This window comes from Pelophylax lessonae, assembly GCF_965119305.1.
Source record: "Pelophylax lessonae genome assembly, chromosome: 5".
NCBI classification, from domain to species: Eukaryota; Metazoa; Chordata; class Amphibia; order Anura; family Ranidae; genus Pelophylax; species Pelophylax lessonae.
Window position 1 is genome coordinate 308,088,929 of NC_138772.1, and position 12,759 is coordinate 308,101,687.

A 12,759-nucleotide genomic window follows, 5' to 3' on the forward strand; every position below is an offset into this window, starting at 1 on the left:
GTTGTCACATTAAAATATATAGTAAAATATTTACAAAAATGTGAGGTTTGTACTCACTTTTGTGACTTCCTTTTTGGGCATATACTTTGCTTACATCGTCTAAAGCCCTGCCCCAACACGTTTTGTCATCTCTGAGGAAGTCATATATCCTGGTGACAAAACACATTGGGGTTTTGGATGACTTCAGCATGCTACATGGCTTTTTATGTTGCGCAACCACCTGTAATAACACCTAAAAACCCACACCATTGAGTCACAGCTGTGTGCATTGCAACTGGGAGGATCATTTTTGTCTTGCCACAATGCAAAGCGTCATGGTATGTGTACACCCCCATTAATTACCATTGCAGCTTAAGGGAGAGAGATTTTGGTGGCAAAAACATGGCTCATGTGAGATATTCACATTTCATTCTGTGAGGACAGATAATATATATTTTTTGGAGATGCTGATTAGATTAAAGCATGTGAGCTTACTGAGCAATCATGGCACATGTTATACTCTGTTATTTTTATTGTTTCACAGAATCTAAACTTGTATTTCATGTGTCTTATCTGAACATGAGTGTGCTCTTTAGTAGGTAAGAGATTGCATTTATGAGTAGGCACATCTGCCTGCTCTCATGAAAACCTACAATACGAGCAAGTCAATTACCATCATACTGTCTCCTCCCTGCTTTTGTGCAAGGTATGTTCTAGTCGTGTTTATGGGCTGACAGTCCAAAACATCAACTAGCTTCTGATCTGTTGTTCTTTGTTATATGAAGTACTAAAACTGATTTTTCTATTTATAATACAATGTTGAAAATCAGTGTCTGCTGTAGTTCAAATGTTAGCTAATTGTCCTCATTTCCTTTGAACTAGTAAGGTCGTTATGACATTACCATGCAAATGTGCATTTTAAGCTGCCTGCTAAATAACACAGCAATTATTGTCCTCAATCTTGTGATGCAAATGGGTAAAACTGAAAAACAAAGTATTTTGTTATCATAAACTTTTTTAACCAAAATGAATCCATTTTATAAACTGTTTTAAATGACTCGTACTCCTAGATGATTCTACCGCCTGTGAAAAAATTGTAATACAAAGTGCCTATAAAATCATATTTCGGAAAACCTTCAGACTCCCAACAGTGACGACAATGATGATAAGGATAGTGGTAAAGAATATGGTCATTTACTATCAACTTCCACAGTACTATATGAAGAAATGTTATGGCATGGGGAATCACGTCATTTAAGCATCCAAGATTTTTTGAGATGTTGTAGATCTATCTGGCCTTTTCATTTGACATAAGACAAAACTGTATGTCCTTGTAAACTGTCACTGAAACATAGGAACAAGGTTTGCCACAATGGCAACAACAGTCATTAGTCCCAAAGGCTACCTAAGGCAAAGCCTGTGACAGGAGCATAACTACAGGGGTTGCAATTGCAACTGGGCCCATGCTCCAGGGGGCCTGTGCGGCTCCCCTGTACACCTGGATAGGAGGGGCGGCAGGGGCAGCATGTAGAGAAATCACTGTCTTCCTTTTTCCTTCTGTAGCTGCAGGAGGAAAATTGAAGAGAATGGTTCCTCTGTATGCTGCCCCCGCCACTCCTGCTATCCAGTTCCCTTGTGTTCTGCTGTCTCTGGGCCCCTGTGGGCTCTCATGGTGGTGCTCCCTCCCCGTGCTCCCTCCCCTCTCCTATCGGCTGCTGCAGGGGATGTGTCACAATAGGGAAGCAGGAAGGGGTCGGTAAATATGTATTTTACCAGCTCCTTCCTTTTCTGAATGGACAGATTCAAAGTCAGTGACATTGTAAAAAAATAAAATAAAATGATAAAAAATAATACAATTAAGATACCAAAAAATAAAAACTACTAACACCAGTGGATGAACTTGTGGGGAGGCCCCAGGAAGGGGGCCCACTGCAGAAAGGGGGCCCACTGCAGAACTTGTGAAAGGGTCCCACTGCGGGACCATAATAAAGGGCCCCGCAATGAGAGTAAAGGGCCACAGGATCAATGGGAAGAGCCCCAGGCTTGAAGGGAAGGGCCCTGTCATAATTTCTTGCACCGGGGCCCTGAAGGTTCTAGTTATGCCTCTGGCCTGTGACTTCTTCTTCTTAAAGTCAAACTCCAATTAAAATGTTTATTTAGTTTTGGATAGACTTGAAAAAGATATATACTACTGTCACATTTCTGTCAGTGAGTTATATTGAGTAAATGTCACCTCACTTGCTGTCCCTCCAATAGTCTATTATGCAGGACAGGAAATGAGAGGATCAGCACAGGGAACAGATAGTAGTAATAACCTAACAAAGTTGAAAAGATTTCCCAGCACTTCCTGTCCTGACCAGAGGAGAGGGAAATCTCTCAACTGGGGACACAGACCTCAATAAAAACTCAATCAGTGCTCTATGCATTTTTTTTTAACCACTTGCCAACTGCCTAACGCCGATTTACGTCGGCAGTCAGCCCCTCACAGGCAAAGCGATGTAGGTCTATGTCGCTAGCCTGTGAGGCTCTAGGGAGCGAGCGTGCGCCGCTGGAGGCACGCTCCCGCTCGCTCACGGACCCCCAGTCGCGATTGTCCTTTACAGGGGGGGAAAGGCAGGCAGCTAATGTAAACACAGCCGCCTGTCATTCTCCCCTGTGTAAGAATGGAGATCATACGGTTCTGCTATGTAGGACCATTGATCTCTGTTCTTACACACACAGCCACATCCAATCAAAGTTAGAAGAACGCCCCTAGGGACACACTTAACCCCTCCTTCTCAAATAAAGTTAACTCCTTCCCTGCCAGTGTCATTTTTACAGTAACAGTGCATATGTATAGCACTGATTACTGTAGTAATGTCACTGGTAACCCCAAAAGTGTCAAAAATGTCAGTCAAGGGTCCGAACTGTCCGCCGCAATGTTGCAGTCCCGCAAAAAAAATCGCAGATCACCGCCATTACTCGTTAAAAAAAAATAACAACAAAAATGATAAAAATCTTTCCCTTAGTTAGTAAACGCAATAACTTTTGCGCAAACCAATCAAAATACGCTTTTTGCGTTTTTTTTTTTTTACCAAACATATGTAGCATAAAACAAATTGGCCTAAAATGTTAAAAAATTTTGATTTTTACATTTTTTTTTTTGGAATTTCATATAAAAAAATGTGAAAAATATTGTTATTTTTGCAAAATTGACGCTGTTTTTTTGTTTATAGCGCATGATCAAAAAATCACACAGGTGATCAAATATCACCAAAAGAAGGCTCTGTTTGTGGGAAAAAAAGGACCTCAAATTCGTTTAGGTACAGCATAGCAAGACCGCGCAATTGTCCGTTAAAGTCACGCAGTGCCGAATCGCAAAATAGGCCCTGGTCAGGAAGGGGGTAAAATCTTCCGGGCCTTAAGTGGTTAAATTTAAATAGGAAATGTAACTAAGGAGTACTACGATCATTGAGTTCAGGTTTTTTCATTGCAGAGTACTGTAAGTGATACAGCATAGAAAACATTTTAGATGATTGTGTGCTTTAAAACTTGTGGCAACAGTTTGATTAAGGTCATTTTCACTTTTACAAACCCAGGTCTATACTTAAGAGTCCTGTGGAAAGACTTTCCAGAAAAGTGAAGGTCATTACAGCCTTAACAGAGTGACCAATGTTATATTAATGGCCATGGTTTTAGAATAGGATATCTAAAAAATATTCCTTCCCGATCACACAGAAGGCAATTGTATTTTACCTTGACCAACAATTACTGGTGTTATTACTTATAAATGGTAATATTCAGGTTTATTGTTTGCCCCCTTGTCCTCTGTAATTACCTGAAAGTGTTTAAAGTGATTATAAAGGAAAGATTTTTCTTTTTACAATATCAAACACGATATGCTTACCTGCTCTGTGCAATGACATTGCAGTAAGCAGCCCGATCCTCTTCTTTTTGGGTTCCTCGCTGGCAGTCCTGGCTTCTCCCGCTCTCGAGTGCCCCCAATAGCAAGCCTCATTCCTGAGTCGCACACTGTGTGTCCATTCACACACAGAGCATGGCTCGGCCTCACCCCCTGCACTCTGCTTATTGTCTCACTAACTGTGATTGACACTTCTGTGTGAGTCAATGAGGAGAGAGAGACTCTGAAAGCTGCTGCTCTCATGCACATCACTGGATCAAGATGGGGCTCAGGTGTGTTTAAGGAGGTGCTGGGGGGGGAGCTGCACCGAGAAGATTTTTTAACTTGAAGATTTATAAGCCTTGAGCCTTTAGAACCACTTTAACTCAAAAACTCTGCAGTTACTACACAGATAGAAGTATTTTTTTTTTTTTTTTAGGTGAAGTAGGGGAAGGCTAAAACCCTTGTTAGCATTTATTGCTGTCTGTTTTTTGTTGCATATTTTCCATTCCCTGTTTGGTAAAATGTTGTCCCCAAAAAAGTGAGGGTAAATCTCTCTAGTAGCACCCCAGACAGCAGCAAGTCTGATAGAGTTCTAAGCCTTCACCACTCTATCCAAAACTGAAAAAAAGTTTTCACTATAGATAACTTAAAACTTTACTAAATGTAGTGGCATTGAACTTTCTTTTAGGGGGGGCTTTGTAGTTGGTTGAATTGGCCCCAAAAGCACAGATCCCTACCCCATCCCCAACCCTGTACGAACACTGTTTCTCTTGCTGAGTAGGGATGATCGAACGGTTTGGGTCGACCATCGGTTCGACCCGAACATTGGCTGTTCGAGGTTCGGCCGAATCTAGAACTTTTTGCCCAAAAAATTCGGAATTCGGCAACCAGAACTGACCAAAATGCAATGGGATAGGAAATGTGCTTTAAAAGCCCATGATTGGACCAGAACCATTAGCAAAAGCCAATTGAGGGGGCAGGAGAATGCTAGGAATGTGATTGGAGTGACTAGGGGGTCCATAGACCAATCATTAGTGAATACGCCCCCCAGTATATAAGATAGCCCCCGCCAAATTCCTAGCATTGTTATACAGGGACATGGAAGAGAGTGGAAGCAGTTCGTGGACTTCTGCTACAAAGTGTCATTTAGCATTTATTAGTGTGAAGAAATGGATATCTAGTGTAGTTAGGGTGCTCTTTTACACTTTAGTTAGCTTTAATTTATTCAGTTTCTGTAGGGAAAGTGTTAAGTGTAAGGGGACCGTAGTGTAGTGTAGGGTTAACTGACAGTGACTGCTATGGCAGGGTGACAAACCCCTTCCATATCAGGGTGACCGCTATAGAGAAAAGCTAGTTTCTCTGAAGTCACTTTTGCTGCAGTAATATGGCTTTGCCCCCGTCAGCATTCTTTTTGGCTGCAGGCGTCTATAGGGATATTTTGAGCACGTTTGGAGTCAGGCATGACATCTGAACATGTGTATAGGGGGTATATATACACACCCATGTATGTATATATACACCTGCACATATATAGGTGTGAAAGAAGCAGAAAAAACTACTTGCGCTAATGAAATAATTAACACCAATATAGTTACGCTCCTATCACACCTATATATGTCTAAGTGTAAAATACATATAAGTATGTGTGTATATATACCACTATACACAAGTTCAGATGTTTTGCCTGCCTCCAAAGAACCCAAAAAAATGCCCAAAAAAACGCTAGCGTCAAAAAAAAAAAACGCCCAGGTGTGTTGTTGCAGACATTTTTTGGGGGTTTTTGGAGGCAGGCAAAACATCTGAACTTGTGTATAGTGGTATATATACACACACATACTTATATGTATTTTACACTTAGACATATATAGGTGTTATAGGAGCGTAACCATATTAGTGTAAATGATTTCATTAGCACAAGCATATATTTCTGCTACTATCACACCTATATATGTCTAGGTGTATATATACATATAAGTATGTGTGTATATATACCCCTATACACAAGTTCAGATGTTTTGCCTGCCTCCAAAGAACCCAAAAAAATGCCCAAAAAAACGCTAGAGCCAAAAAAAAAACCGCCCAAGTGTGTTCTTGCAGGCATTTGTTGGGGGTTTTTGGAGGCAGGCAAAACATCTGATCTTGTGTATAGAGGTATATATACACACATACTCATATGTATATACACACCTAGACATATATAGGTGTGATAGTAGCAGAAATATATGCTTGCGCTAATGAAATCATTTACACTAATATGGTTACACTCCTATAACACCTATATATGTCTAAGTGTAAAATACATATAAGTATGTGTGTGTATATACCACTATACACAAGTTCAGATGTTTTGCCTGCCTCCAAAAACCCCCAAAAAATGCCTGCAACAACACACCTGAGAGTTTTTTTTTTTTTTTACGCTAGCGTTTTTTTAGGCATTTTTTTGGGTTCTTTGGAGGCAGGCAAAACATCTGAACTTGTGTATAGTGGTATATATACCACTATACACAAGTTCAGATGTTTTTCCTGCCTCCAAAGAACCCAAAAAATGCCCAAAAAAATGCTTGCTACTAAACCGGCAAGGTGTGAAAAGCGAGAAGCCACTAACCTGTTCTATAAGTGACCTAATGCAAACTATCTTTTTTTTATGGTTCTGGACATGCTACAGAGGTACACTTTTTAGACCCCCCAGATACTAAATCCCAAACAATTTTTTTTTTTTTAATTTTTTCAATAATTGGCTCTCTATCAAAAATGACAATTTTTGAGAACTTTTTTTTGTGTGATTAATAGTCCCTGGGGCATGACCCAGAACCCTAGGCACTTTTTAGGGGCATTTATTGGGTTTTAGGGCTTCAAAATGGTGTTTTTTGATTACCGAAGTTCGGGTCCCATTGATTTCAATGGGGTTCTGAAATCCGGGCCGGACTTTCGGGAAGTTCGGATGTTCTGGCCGAACCGAACTTTTGAAAAGTTCAATCATCCCTATTGCTGAGGTCGTACCCTCCTCCGCCTTGTGCCCTGCTCCTTACCATAGGCCTCTACATGACATTCCCGACCATTGATCTATGTTTCCCCAAGGAGGCAATGCCCACACAAAAAAGTAGTTTTGCTGTACTTTACTGGTGGTATTCAGGAAAAAGAATTAAAGTCACATCACAAGGATATACATTCTAGGGTCACTTGATATTCCACAGTCAATCACATTAGTAGACAGTCCACATTAGTCACAGGTGAAAGCATGTGCAGCACCTCAGCTGCCATAACCTTACAGTCTCTCCTCAAATCACAGGGCTGTGCTCTCTGAAGTCACCTCCTTGCTATGTACATCTCTCCTTGGAATCTCCCAAGGAAGCAGCCTCACACAGGGATCTCTGACCTACCCTAAGAGGCCTTTTGCAATATGCCCTACCCCAGTTTCCATAAAGGACAGAAAAACTACAGCCGGTTCCTTCTGGGTTTAGGCTCATTCCTCCTTGCCTCCTGCCTTGTATAGGGCCTCTACATGCTAATTAAATCTGTGCTGGGGTGGGGTGTTTGACTCCCATGGCCCATCTGCACTAGGGTTCCTCCCAACCTGGCTTATAACGGGGCACTGACATACCCATGACATCAATACAGGAAGACTGTATCTACAGAAGCCTAGCACCTGAGTACACTACTTTTTGTAACTAGACACTGTTCTGGGACAGAGCCACCTAGTTTTCTGGTTGTTAGGCTGGGATCACACTTAAATCAGATGCTCACAGCGGGGGTTTGGTGCGTCCTTATTCTCCATTACAGTGATGGATTTTTGCATGAATTCAGACCTGAAACAGAGCCAAAGACGCACAGGATCCCTGTTCAATCCACTCTCAGGTGCACAGAGATGTGTGAACTGGGTCCATTGAGAGCCGGGCACACTCCCCTGTCATGTGAATTGGTTGCAGGGAAACCCGCATTCAATTCGCACCAGTGTGAACCCAGCCTGAAAGGTATTAATCTCCTTTTTTGGTAACTTGATAACAAGGAATCTACTGCTGTATATGCTTTGATATATTGCATTTATTATACATAAATAACTCTTTGTAGATGGAAATAGAAATTGCTTTCTTTAGTTACATATAATACAACTTGCTTAAAACAGTCAATTTAAAAAAAGAAATAAATATTTGAATAATAACCTGTGCTAAACATATATAATAATACAAAAAATGAATTAAATGTGCAGCTGCTGTTCACCAAGTTAAAACTTGGATAAAATAGATGAAGATATCCATATTAAATTGTAAGGGTGAGTGCTATTATCATTATTTTCATCTAATAAAAGGGATACGGTTGGAGTAAATGTTCTGATGCTAATAAAAGCATCAAATGTGTATTTTGTGATTATTTTAAAAATTCTAGGAAATCATTGTAATGATCGGAAATACCCCATATTGTAAATCCCAGTGTCATCTTATATAGGTTTGATATCTGGCAATGACCTGATGTGTATATGACCACTAAGTGAATCTGTGAAAGACAGTATTGTTCCATTTCCATTTCCAGATATGGTAATGTGGTAGTTACCAAGTAGAATACTTGTCCTTGATCTCTGAGTTATACATTGTTTGATTTTATAAAAATAGGTTACCCATGAGGGATTCTGGGAAAAACCACAGCACAGAACTCTTCATTAAAGCTTTCTTTTTCAGTAAGGCCAAAGGAATCAAAATACCAGTGTTAATTTAACTCTAACATCTTTCAGCTTAATTTATATAATACACATACAGAGAATGCAGCAATTGAGAGAAAACAATAATTTAGTAAAATAAATTGGTTATGCTGAAGCATTTATAATAGGCATGATAGCCAATTAGAGAAATACCTGGAATAACTCTTTAATTCACAGGCTTAGCCCACATCAGAGGTTTGCTAATCAATTTAAAACAAGAACACAATGCTGCTGAAAGAGATCTCAAGTTATACTAATAATGAGTCTCAAAAAATGGATGTCACTGTGAAGAAAAAAAAAACATTGTCTGCAGGAAAGCAGGAAAAATCTGGACATTTTAATTTGCATTTGATTGGACAGCAGTCTTCTCTGCTACTTTTCCCCTGTCATATTTCCCCTCTTCTTCCTTCTTTATTGGTCCCATACCATTATATTAGATTTACTCAGTGTTAAAAATATAAGCCTTTAACGCAAACCTTTTGTGCTGAAGCAGTCTGTATCCAATTTTGTTATGATTTAATTTCACTGCCCCATTTTTCTTTGTTCGGTTTTTCAGCCATCTGATTTTCAGGAACATTTGATATATGACTGTGTTATGTTAGCATTAGAAAGCTCTGCACCAGAAGGCAGGTACTGTTTTGAACAATGCTGTTTAGACATTTTTGAATGAGAACTTCTAAAAAAAATAATACCTTTTGTGCTTAGGTAGAACAGAAAGACATAATTACTTAAAGGGAAGCTGTCAGATATGGCAAGCACAATTTCTAAATAGTGGTTAGTGTAGTAGTAAAATAAGGAATGATTTTGCAGACTAATAGACGGGAGCAAACCAACTGAAATTGCCTACCATTGCACACGTCAGACTATAATTCAGTTCAACTCATGAATTTGTAAAAAAGCAAAGCAGGGAACTCTGTTTAGAATAATCAGACACATATTGCGTTGGTGGGGGTTAATAGGTTGTATTTTTATGCTGGAGAAGTTGAAGTTAAAGAACGAGAAGAGGATAATAGCTAGTGGAGTATATTTTAGGGATAGACAGATTATCGGCAAGGCCAATATGTACTTTCCCCGATATATCGGTATCGGCCCTGAAACTGGCCGATATTGCAGATATTTTTGTGACGTCATTCTGCCTTCTTAGGCTTCCTCCCTCGCCTTGGACAGCCTCGTCTGGAGTTGGGACTAGTCTCGCGGGAGTGTATCACAGCCAGCCACCCACCACAGGGTGCCAGACAAACAGCCACCCACAGACAGGGTGCCAGTCAGCCAGCCACCTACAGGCCCTGTACCAGCCCACAGGCACTGAGCCAGACAGCCGCCCACCAGCCCTGTGCCAGTCACCCACCTACCACAGGGTGCCAGCCAGCCAGCCACCCACCCACCACAGGGTGACAGCCAGTCAGCCATTAAGCATTAAACAAAAATTAAAATGTTTAGTACTAGATTTGTGTCAAAAAATGTCTTAACTTTTCAAAACTTTAAATGTACAAAATATCCGCCCATATCAGCCGATACCGATACATTGTGACCAAAATATCGGTATCGGCCCTGAAAAAACCATATCGGTCTATCCCTAGTATATTTGCTAAAAGTCCATGATCCATGTTTTCTTCTGTTCTTTCACTTTAGCCAGACGTCTCTTGAGGGTAAGTTAAACGATTGTACACTGCTCAAAAAAGTTAAAGGAACACTTTTTAATCAGAGTATAGCATCAAGTTAAGTAAACTCCTGTGATATTGATCTGCTCCAGTAAGTAGCAGAGGGGGTTGTTAATCAGTTTCAGCTGCTTTGGTGTTAATGAAATAATAACAGGTATACTAGATGGGCAACAATGAGACAACCTCCAAAACAGGAATGGTTTAACAGGTGGAGGCCAATGACATTTTTTTCCCTACTCATCTTTTCTGACTGTTTTTCACTAGTTTTACATAGGGCTAGGGTCAGTGTCACTACTGATAGCACTGGTAGCATACCTGGACCCTATAGACGTTGCACAGGCAGTCCAGCTCCTTCAGGATAGCACATCAATATGTGCCATTGCTGGAAGATTTACAGTGTCTCCCAGCTCAAAAGCAATGAGGAGATTTCATGAGACAGGCAGTTACTCTAGCAGAGCTGGACAGGGCCATAGAAAATCATTAACCCATTAGCAGAACCGGAATCTGCTCCTTTCTGTAAAAAGGAACAGGATGAGCACTGCCAGAGCCCTACAAAATGACCTCAAACAGGCCACTGGTGTAAATGTCTCTGACTAAACAATCAAAAACAGACTTCATGAGGGTGGACTAAGGGCCCAACGTCCTCTAGTGGGCCCTGTGCTCACTGCCTGGCACCATGGAGCTCAATTAGAATTTTCCATTGAACACCAGAGCTGGCAGGTCCGCCACTGGCACCCTGTGCTTTTCGAAGATGAGAGCAGGTTCACTCTGAGCACATGTGACAGACTTGAAAGGGTCTGGAGAAGCCGTGGAGAATTTTATGCTGCCTGTAACTAGTGTTGAGCGAACACGGACTGTATTATTCGTGTTCGTACCGAATAATTGGATTTTTTGTACCCGAACACGGACACGGACACTTTACTGTATGTTCGGGTAAAAATCCGTGTTCGGTCGTTTTATTTCCAGGTTTTGCATGCTTTGGCGCTCTTTTCATGGCGGGCTTTCAACAGCCAATCAACAATCGTTTAACTGGTGTGCCTTAAGCCATCCCAGCCATGCCTGCAAATGTCTCAGTAGCTGTGATTGGCCATCTGAAGCATGTGACCAAGTCTTTATAAGTTCCAGGCAGCTGCAGCGTCTTCATTCTGCTGCTTAGATCAGGGACAGAGCACACATCAACGTGCTGGCTGCTGATTAGGGAAAGACAGGCAGGAAAAAACCATTTGTGTCCGGATAGAATTGAGGGACAGGTCGGAGTGTTTAGGCAAGGCGAGTTGTAGGCATTTTAGGGATAGAGTCTGCTGAATTATAGGGTTAGTGTCTTCTACAAAGTACAATCGATATTGCTGTGTGGGGGGTGGGGTGACTCTGCACTCAATCCTGATCTACGATCTCTTCTCAATCCTGTTAGGGAGAGGCTGCTGCTGCTGAATTTTAGGGAAACTGTGTTCTACAAACTACAATCAATATTGCTGTGTGGTGTGGGATAGGAGATAGGCAGGTGTCAGTGATCCACATCCATTTTTCTGTGTGTGAGCTGCAGTGAACACAATCTTTTTGGGCTGCAGTGAACACAATCTTTTTGGGGTGCAGTGAAAAAACGTCCTTTTTGGGGTGCAGTGAACAAAATCTTTTTGGGGTGCAGTGAACAAAATCCTTTTTGGGGTGCAGTGAACAACATCCTTTTTGGGGTGCAATGAACACAATCTTTTTGGGGTGCAGTGAACAAAATCCTTTGTGGGGTGCAGTGAACACAATCTTTGTGGGGTGCAGTGAACACAATATTTTTGGGGTGCAGTGAACAACATCCTTTTTGGGGTGCAGTGAACACAATCTTTTTGGGGTGCAGTGAACAAAATCCTTTTTGGGGTGCAGTGAACACAATCTTTGTGGGGTGCAGTGAACACAATCTTTTTGGGGTGGAGTGAACAAAATCCTTTTTGGGGTGCAGTGAACAACATCCTTTTTGGGGTGCAGTGAACAAAATCCTTTTTGGGGTGCAGTGAACACAATCTTTTTGGGGTGCAGTGAACAAAATCATTTGTGGGGTGCAGTGAACACAATCTTTGTGGGGTGCAGTGAACACAATCTTTTTGGGGTGCAGTGAACAAAATCCTTTTTGGGGTGCAGTGAACAACATCCTTTTTGGGGTGCAGTGAACAAAATCATTTTTGGGGTGCAGTGAACACAATCTTTGTGGGGTGCAGTGAACAAAATCCTTTGTGGGGTGCAGTGAACACAATCGTTGTGGGGTACAGTGAACAGAATCTTTGTGGGGTGCAGTGAACACAATCTTTGGGGGGTACAGTGAACACAATCTTTTTGGGGTGCAGTGAACAAAATCCTTTGTGGGGTGCAGTGAACACAATCTTTGGGGGGTACAGTGAACACAATCTTTTTGGGGTGCAGTGAACAAAATCCTTTGTGGGGTGCAGTGAACACAATCTTTGTGGGGTGCAGTGAACACAATCTTTTTGGGGTGCAGTGAACAAAATCCTTTTTGGGGTGCAGTGAACAACATCCTTTTTGGGGTGCAGTGAACA